This window comes from Mus caroli, unplaced genomic scaffold (assembly GCF_978045245.1).
Source record: "Mus caroli unplaced genomic scaffold, Mus_caroli_1 scaffold_4, whole genome shotgun sequence".
Taxonomy (NCBI): Eukaryota; Metazoa; Chordata; class Mammalia; order Rodentia; family Muridae; genus Mus; species Mus caroli.
Window position 1 is genome coordinate 17,553,661 of NW_028227259.1, and position 9,532 is coordinate 17,563,192.

Genomic DNA, 9,532 nt, shown 5'->3' on the forward strand with positions numbered 1-9,532 from the left:
AAAATCTAACCATGAAAACCAAACAGGAACATATAATTCCTCAAAACCTAAAAAAAGAATAAAACAATAAAGAGCAAAACTTTAACCAAAATGAACAGAAAATGATTCTACATCAGCACCCTTTCACTGCATATTAAGAAGTACAGACCTACAGGCTGTATCTCCACTTTGACTGCTGTTGGACGGGCAGTCACCTTAGATGTCTCTCAAGGGGTGTTGCCAGAACAGGAAAGGGAATAACACCCTGAATCAGCTGGCTCACTGGCTTTCTCCTATTCACACTGCATAAATGTACTGAATGTAATAATATTCATCCAAGGTAGATTGGGGACGTTGGGGATGGAGTTCAGCATGGGGCTCCTGAGGTGGAAACTCATTCTGCAGGAGGCTCTCTTCCTGGGATGTGCACATTTCAGCTCTTGCTGGAGTCTCTGAGTCCTAGGAGAGGAAGGCAGTTCTTAAGACACAAGCTTGGTGGAGACCTAAATATCAGCTGTCTGACTGCTGTCGCCCACCACCTCAACAGGACAGTTAACACTGATCTATTAACTGAAACCATTGCTGTTATATACATGCAGGGCAAAATGTTAAACAACACTCACAAACACTAAGACTGGCAAGCTGTCACTCAGACTTCTATGCTTGCAAACCAAGAATTGGGCAACAGGAAGAGACCTCATTGGATTGCAAGAAGAAAGGAGTAGCCCACATGCCCCCCAGATTAATGACCATGAGAAGCATTCATTTGATATTTGCATTTCAATTTTAACCCTGGAAGGTTCTTCCCACCTCAAGTCACATGACCCTTGCATGACCTCTGTCCCAGGACCTAGATGCTGCTCAAAACTCTGCATATCATCCCACTTCTCATGAACACATGCACAAATGTGGTATATAATTCATCTGTCACCTTTTCTAGACTTCATATTAAAGCAGTGCAGCAAGGTACACTTGCCAATGATTCAGTTTCTCACAAGAGGCTAACTTCCCAGTATATGTGTGTATAAAAAGAGCAGTGAACAACTACATTCCATGAGGTGGGTGGCTGGTTAAGAGTGTGGGTTAGAAAAGCAGTAGGGGAAAGCAAAGATTAATCCAATGGGGCAAATGGTGTCAGACAGCATTAGCCTGACTGAGCTGTTTGTCCCTACCTGAAGTTGTTGGGTCTCATGGTTGCTGGTCTGCTCCTGTTCGTCCATTCAGGTTCAAGTCAACCAAATATTTCTCAATGAGAGCCCAATCAATCTGTACTTCCTTGCTCTCTTGCTCCAGTGTGACGGACATCTTGGTAAGATTCTTCTTTTCCATCATGATCTGGCTGTGTATGTTCCTGGAAACACCCTCTGCATAGTAAGATCCTGCAGCCTCCTCCTCTCATTCTTAGGTATAGGCCCATTAACCCCACCAGGATCCTGGTTCCCATGAAGACCTAATACAATCCATCTCAATAAATCCATGACAGCTGTACAAACAGCAAACAGCCATTTCAGGGAAGAAGAAATTATTAATACAGCCTGAACAACAATGAGGGTCCATGTCTCTCCAAAAGAAAGAGGGATCTCCATCTATCATTGACTGCCCAATGCACTAGGGCAACATCAATTAGTAGGGTGCAAACAGCATCAGAGTAGATCAGCAGAATCAAAGGGAGGGCATTCTATCCTTGTGTTATGTCACACTCAGCTCTCTAAAACACTGCCTGAGAACCAGGCTCTCAGTACTGCATAATGACTATGCACAATCACTCTTCTACTGAGAGGCTTCTAAGGATGCCTGGACAATGCTGGGAGGGGTAAGAGTCTCTTACGGATTTATGAAAACTGAGTCTAATATCCCAAGGCACACTGATGCCTAAAAGCAGAAGGGATAGAAGCAGAACAGCAGATTCTCCAGTCCATAACCCAAGGAAGGCAGAAATTGCCATTCCACTGTTGATTGGCTTGCTAAATGGTACTTACATAAAGTAGAATTTCCACTTAATGAGCTCCTGGATGTTCTGTTGGGCCTCAAATATCCCCTTCTCTAACTTGGACTGAGAGGACAGGATCTGGTTCTTCTCTGATATCAGTTGTTCATAGAATGGATTTATCTTCTCCAAGGGCTTGGTCCTAGGAAGAAAGAACTCCATGAACATGGGCTTTTAGGAACACATTTCTCAGGCTGAGTGCTGGACTACCCCAGCCATGGAAAGCACATTCTGAATTCTATATACTGGGATGATCTTCAGCTTTGAAAATTTGTTATCCTGGTCCAGGACAGCAGAAGCTAAGCATCAAGATGGAGGGTTCCCTGGCTCCCTGTGTTCACTCAGTAGGGTTGGATGTTGCAGTCTAACCAGCTATGTTCTCAAGATCCTAGGCCACAGGTCTTTGCCCACCAGAAACCTGTGATTACATTTTTTCTGTTTTCACAACTGGGGTGGTAAATCCTGAATAACTTATAACATAGAAACAGACCTTAAACATAACCCTGGAGATGTGATCAGACATCACCACAGCTTTATAATATGCCCAAGAGATACAAGTGTGTGGACAACTACGACCACATAGGCAAAGAAGAGTGTTGAATAAAGTAGGAGCTCTGAGACTTCAGCACTAACATCACCTTGAAATTGTTATGAAAATAAATCCTCAAGTCAAAACACAGATCCCATAGGTTCCCAAGTTTTGAGGGAAAATTAAACACACAAAACTCATTAACACGTAGGTACATGTGCACACACACAGACGCACACACTTGAACACACACACACACACACATAAGGAGGAGAAAAGGAAACAGTCAGAGAATGAGAGACAGAGACAGAAACAAGGAGCACAATGAGATGCAAAAGAAATATATGCAGCATTAATGTCTTTCAGTATAAGGCACATAGACAAAGAGGAACAGGAATGAGCCTCAGGCCTTCTAGACATGCACTGAGAAGGAAAATGTGGGACCAGGCCCCTCTAGATACTACAAGGAGCTTCCAGCACTCAGTCACCTGCCAGGCAAGTACAAACACTCACCATAAACTCACATCACCTAGAACCTCACAAAGCCACATCCTGTCAAGTGCTTTCCAAATGCATGCTGAGAACTCACTCTCCACTGCCTCTATCCCTGAATTCTTCATTCAGAATACAAGACCTTCTTTTCCACTGGAGGAAGCAGAAGAGTCCATTTCTCATCTCCCTCCTGATCAAGCTTCAGGTTCTGCCTCTCCAATATGAAGCATGCATGGACATGAGGTTGGGCCTAGGGACGATCTGGTGGTACAGCTTCATAGAACCCACCTTCTTTAAAGGATAAGATGAGACTGACATTGAAGACCCCAGACTGACACCACAGGGTTTGGAGCAATGCATACCTCTTGTAGTTGGATCTCTTTTTGAAAGCGTTCAGGTGATCACTCTGCTCATTTCTCTTCTGGATAAGGAGCTGCAGCTCTGTGGTCAGCCTCTCCTTTTCCTTTTTGAACTCATTCTTGCTTAGGTCAGGTGCAGTGGATGATGTGTGTCTTCCAGCCCCTTTAGGTAGAAGAATACAAAAATACTTTCATGTGAGAATTCAAAGAGTGTAGGCAGACCACCAAGAGAGAGACCATGCCTGGAAACTAGTGACACCAGAAAGCCTTTGGTCTGGGCTTGAGAGGCCTCCACAGTGGGTCTAAGTTCTACCAGTATTCTAGAGAGACCAGGAGATGTAAACAGACAGGTGTTTCCTCTATCTCCCTAAACATGCTTATTATTACCAGAGAGATGGCTTACTCAGGATGATTATCAGCTGAACAGAGTGCAATTTGGCTTCAGAGCCATTATTCCTGTGGTTTCACAAGTCAGATGGTAAAATCACTATTCTCAAGTACTTTAGTGCTTGGAGATGCTCAGATCTCCTACCCATTTATGCTAGACTCAGGACTTGGGCTTCAAAAGTCATGCAGTGGGACCACATGGTCAAAATGCTATCAATTGCCCCTACTGAAACACCAAACACCCAAGAAGTAGCAATAGGATCCCTTCTCTGTCTGGGTGTATCCACTCTGACAGGTCTGTGGTTACAGTATAGAAATGCCTGCCACTCACAACTCGTAATAAAGAAAGGTAAAATGGGAACCGTCATGGACAGGATCTCAGAGTCATTCTGAGAACATGAGGTCATGGCCTGGAGCACAATTCTCTCTATCATACTACTCCCAAATAGCCACTGAAGTTAAAGAACCCTGAGAGTGAAATAGAGTCATGCCCTTCCCTAAAAGGGCATAGGTTAGACACTCTGTGACTCCTGATGGTCTCATTGCGTCCCCATGTAACACCCACAATCCTCAGTGAATGTAAATACTTCTTAGCATAACAGTTTTGGCCTTGCCAACTCCTGCTTAGGGGATGGAGAAAGTAATGTTCTGAAATCCTTGATGTTCAAGAATTTTGATAATTATTAAATTCTTTTGCTACCCAGAGACTCCAGTTCCTGTGCCCCATTAGTAGAAAGGCCATGTCAGGCCACCCCTTCCAGGGAGCTCAACATCCACTTCCCAGGACTTACGCCAAATTCTCCAAGTCCACCTCCTTAGTCCTTCATTACTCTCAGATGGAAGGCCAGCATCCTCCCTCCTCCCTCTGGCCTCTCTCCGATCCACACTGGATCTCCCAAAAAGATGGCAGAGTTGAGAAAACATGTTCACCAACTTAGTGGCTATACACTGAGTGAGAATCCTAAGTGAGATTGTTGCTACAACACTGGTGACATCACAGGAGATGCCAAGAACTCTCCAGGAGACAATAGATTTTTCCAAGAAGGGATTGCTGATGTCATGGGCTATAACCTTTGCCTCCCCGCTACTGTTCTCCCTGTACTGACAGGAAGCTGAGGTGTATACCTGCCAGTATAGCTACAGCCATTTTGTTATCTGTCCACCCCCTATTTCAGATTGTTGCAGTAATAAGCCTGCCAATCACTGATATAGAAAAATAACTTGACTCAGAGGAAGGTCCTGGTGATCACATCCTGCTATGTTCTGAATGACATTTGTTAATCTTACAATGTTCCACAAACAGATACCCATTTCCTGGGACACAGCCATTGAACACATCCTCCTTCCAAAGCCAGGGTTTGTCCAGTCTTGATTGGCATTGCCTAAGTAATTTCTATGTATCTAACAGAGTGTTTCCCTTCCAAACCTTTCTGAGAAATGTCTCATCCTACCTTACAATTTCTTCAATCATCAAAGGAGCCATTAAAAACTACTGAGAAATCACACGAGTTTGAGTATGCTGACGTCTTGGGTGCTGAGCCATGGCTCCAGACATCAATCTTTGTTAACTTATAAAGGAAAACAAACAAACAAAAAAACAAAATAAAACCAAAAGGAGCACATGTGAAGTGATAAGGTCTGATCAGGCCATCTTAGTTATAACAGTGCATAGTGACTCTGAATTGAATGGGTCCTATATAGAGCTTTGTGGAACATTGTTTAACTGAGTTCAGTGTTTCTGTGGTTTGTTGGGTGAACCCTGGACAGGAACCCTTCCTTTCAGCAGCACATAGGACAATGAGCCATGGTCAGGAATGGTGACACCTTGCAGTAAATTATGTTACAAGAGGGATGAGGGATTTATCCCTAGTGATGAGGATCAGTTGTCTCCTTGGTGCTTTTTAGGTCCCTGTTGGCCATGTGCAACAGGTTCAAAAGCCCAATTCTGATGTCCTTAGGATCCTGGTATGCCCATGATGATGCACTCAGACACGCCTAGAAACAACCAGAGCACTGTCAGAGAGCTTGATAATATAAGGGTGGGAACATTGCTGAATTCTGATGCACAATATTTGATCCCATTATAAACCCCAAGATTGTGCTATTTTCTGAAAAAAAAAAAAAGAAACAAAAATGAAAACTAAAACAAACTAACCAAAACCCTTTTTATGGTGTAGCTCATCCCTAGCACAGACTTTTAACCCAAGAGCTTTCTGTTTGCTGAACATTCTTGTCTGGCTCAGGTGTAGCACACACCTTTATTGGAAGAAAAAATAAAGTCAACTCCAGTTCAAGAGGCAGAAGAATTAACCAGTTGAAAGGGAATGAAAATAACTAAACCAAAGGAAGGTCTTTAAGTTAAAGGATATTTAAGACAGTGTGGAGAGGGATAAAGAATGTGTTCCTTCTGGGAGGTCAGCAGAGTAGGAAGGTCAGCTGGGTGCTTTTCCTGACTCTCTGAGCTGGCTCCTGAGTCTTCATTCTTAAAAAGAAATGCCTGGAATATGTGTGTTTTTTAAAAATTATATATTAATTATTCCATTCGATTACATCTCATACCCCTCCACCAAACCCTGAAACAATATCTGCCCTCTCCTCCTCCCCTTTGCCTGGATGAGGGTGCTCCTTCCCACACCCAACCTTTCCTTCCCTACTGCTTTAACAACTACACTAGGGTATCAAAACTCTCCAGGACCAAGGGCCTCCCCTCCCATTGCTTTCAGCAAGGCCATCCTCTGTTACAATGTATCTGCAGCTATAGCTCCCTCCTTATAAACTCCTGGGTTTGTGGTCTAGTCTCCAGGAGCACTGGGTGGTCCTGCCAGCAGATGTTGTTCTTCCAATAGAGTTGTAAACCCCCTCTGCACTTCCAGCTTTTCCCCAAGCTCCCACAAGGAGTTCTGTGAGCTCAATCTAATGGTTGCTTCCAACTGTCAGTTGCTGGCTGGACCTCCCAAAGAACTGTCACTTGAGATTCCTGTCTGCAAGTGCCTCTTGACAACAAGAACAGTATCTGGTTTGGTTTCTGCAGACAGGATGGATCCCCAGGTAGGGCAGTCCCTGGACGGCCCTTCCTTCAGCCTCTGCCCCATTTCTTGTCCCTGTTCTTCCTTTGCTCAGAAACATTTCTGGGTTAAAAATTTTGAGATGGGTGGGTGACACCAACCCTTGGCAGAGGGCAATATCGGGGTGGGGGTGGGCAGAGGCACACCTATCCTCTGGAGGTGGTCTCTACAGGTTTTATCTTCCCCTTCTCTGTGCATTTCTGCTAAGGTCATCCCCTTTGTGTCTTGGGAGCCTCACGATTCCCTGATGTCTGAGAGCCACAAAGGCTATCCTCTGTTCCCTACCTCCCAACCCCTACATATTTTTGTTCAATTTCCTGACCCTTTTTTTCCATACTCTTTTTTTTTCCTGGCCCTTTGTACTTTTCTCTCCTCCCTTTCAGTACCTTATACTTGCCCCCACCCCCTTATTTCCTTCCCTTCCTCTCTCTCCTTGGTCCCATTCTAATTCCATGTCATATGATTATCCTGTTCTTCCCTTAATGCAGGACTCAAGCATCCATACTCTGGTCTTCTCTCTAAGCACCATATATTCTGTGGGTTGTAACATGGGCATTGTGATTGTTGGGTTAATATCCACTTATCAGTGAATACATACATGTGTGTTCTTTTATGTCTGGTTTACCTCACTCAGGATGATATTTTCTAGTTTCCTTCCAATTGCCTTCGAATTGTATGAAGTCATTGTTTTTAATAGCTGACTAGTACTCCATTCTGTGAAGGTGCCACATTTTCTGTATCCATTCTTCTGTTGAGGGACATCTGGATTGTTTCCAACTCCTGGCTATTATACATAAGACTGCTACAAACATACTGGAGCACAAGTCCTTATTATGTGTTGGAATATTTTTTGGGTATATCCTGAGGAGAGGTATTTCTGGGTCTTTAGGTAAAACTATTTCCAATTTTCTTCGGAACCACCAGATTGATTTCCAAAATGGTTTTACCAGCTTGCAGTCCCACCAGCAGTGGAGGAGTGATTCTCTTTCTCCACAGCCTGTCCAGCATCTGCTGTCACCTTCATTTTTAATCATAGCCATTCTGACTTGTTTGAGGTAGAATCTCAAGGTTATTTTATTTATATTTTCCAAATGACTAAGGATGTTGAACATTTCTTTAAGTGTTTTTCAGCCATTTGTGTTTCCTCCGTTGAGAATTCTCTGGCTCTGTATTCCACTTTTAAATAGGGTTATTTAGTTCTCTGGAGTCTAACTTCTTGAGTTCTTTGTATATTTTAGATATGAGACCTCTATCAGATGTAGAGTTGGTAAAGATCTTTTTGCAATCTGTGGATTCCCATTTTGTCCTATTGACAATGTCCTTTGCTTTCCAGAAACTTTTTAGTTTTATGAGGTCCCATTCGTTGATAGTTGATCTTAAAACATAAACCATTGTTTTTCCATTCAGGATGTTTCCCCTGTGCTCAAGTATTCCAGGGTCTTTCCCACTTCCTTTTTTATTAGATTCAGCATATCTGGATTTATGTGGAGATACTTGATCCACTTGGACTTGAGCTTTGTACAAGGAGATAAGAATGGATCAATTTGCATTCTTCTTCATGCTGACTGCCAATTGAACTAGGATCATATGTTGAAAATGCTGTCTATTTTCCACTGGCTGGATTTAGCTCTTTTTTGAAAGAATAAGTGACCATAGGTGTGTGGGTTCATCTCTGGGTCATCAGTTCTGTTCCAATTCTGTTCCTGGGTGTCTCTGTACCAATGCCATGCAGTTTTATTACTGTCACTCTGTAATACAGCTTGAAGTCAGGGATGGTGGGATTCCCCCAGAAGTTCATTTATTGTTGAGATTATCTTTCGCAAGAGAAAGATCTGTATGACTAGAACTTCATATCCCTTAAGAAAGAAATCGAAGAAAAACTCAGAAGATGGAAAAATATCCCAAGCTCATGGGTCAGTGTAATTAACAGTAAAAATGGTCATCTTACTAAAAGCAGTCTACAGATTCAATGCAATCCCCATCAAAATTCCAACTCAAATCTTCATAGTGTTAGAAAGAGCAATTTGCAAATTCATGTGAAATAACAAAAAAACCCAAGAAAAATATTCAAAATATTTTGATTAGAATCACACCAAATTTTTTTATATTAACTATGACTATTGTGAGAGTAATATTCAATGGAATGATTGTCCTTGGAATTTTTAGAGGAAATCCACATGGCTCACTGACAGCCATCCAAAGAAGTGACATATCACTTTTGTTTCGTTTGTCTTTACCTCTCTTCTTCCTGAACTTTAACTGAGTTAAATGCACAAGACAATCAATGCAAATGAAAGAATTGTCCATTTCATGTTGATGATAAATTGAATCATGGAAAATGTATGCATCCTCTTGTGGTTTTACCCAGAGTAAAGAAGATTAAATTATTTCTGTCAGGATGGCTACATTAGTTTAATGGACCTATTAGGAAAGGTGCATCAATTACTTCTTTGTTATCAATACATTGACTCCTTTTCACTAAGACCTTTAGATTCTCAAGCTACTCAGATCTCCAAGCAGCCTTCTGCTAGATACATTCAAATAATGTTAAAATTATACTTTGAAACCATTTTTGAAAAAAAAAATCCTTTCATCAAGAAACCTGTAAATTTGAATCTTGAAAAAAATCTATCAATGTATTTGTTACCTATCATTTTTCCATCTATCTATCTATTGATCATCTTCTTTTTTATTGTTGTTCACTGATACAGCATCTACTTTTGGACACACTTGT

The 9,532-nt window shown here is 42.1% G+C and overlaps 1 pseudogene; it reads right to left on the reverse strand.

Annotated features, from left to right (window-relative positions):
* Nucleotides 1-276: 276 nt before the first annotated feature.
* Nucleotides 277-6,465, reverse strand: LOC147004951 (uncharacterized; annotated as a pseudogene).
* Nucleotides 6,466-9,532: the final 3,067 nt, after the last annotated feature.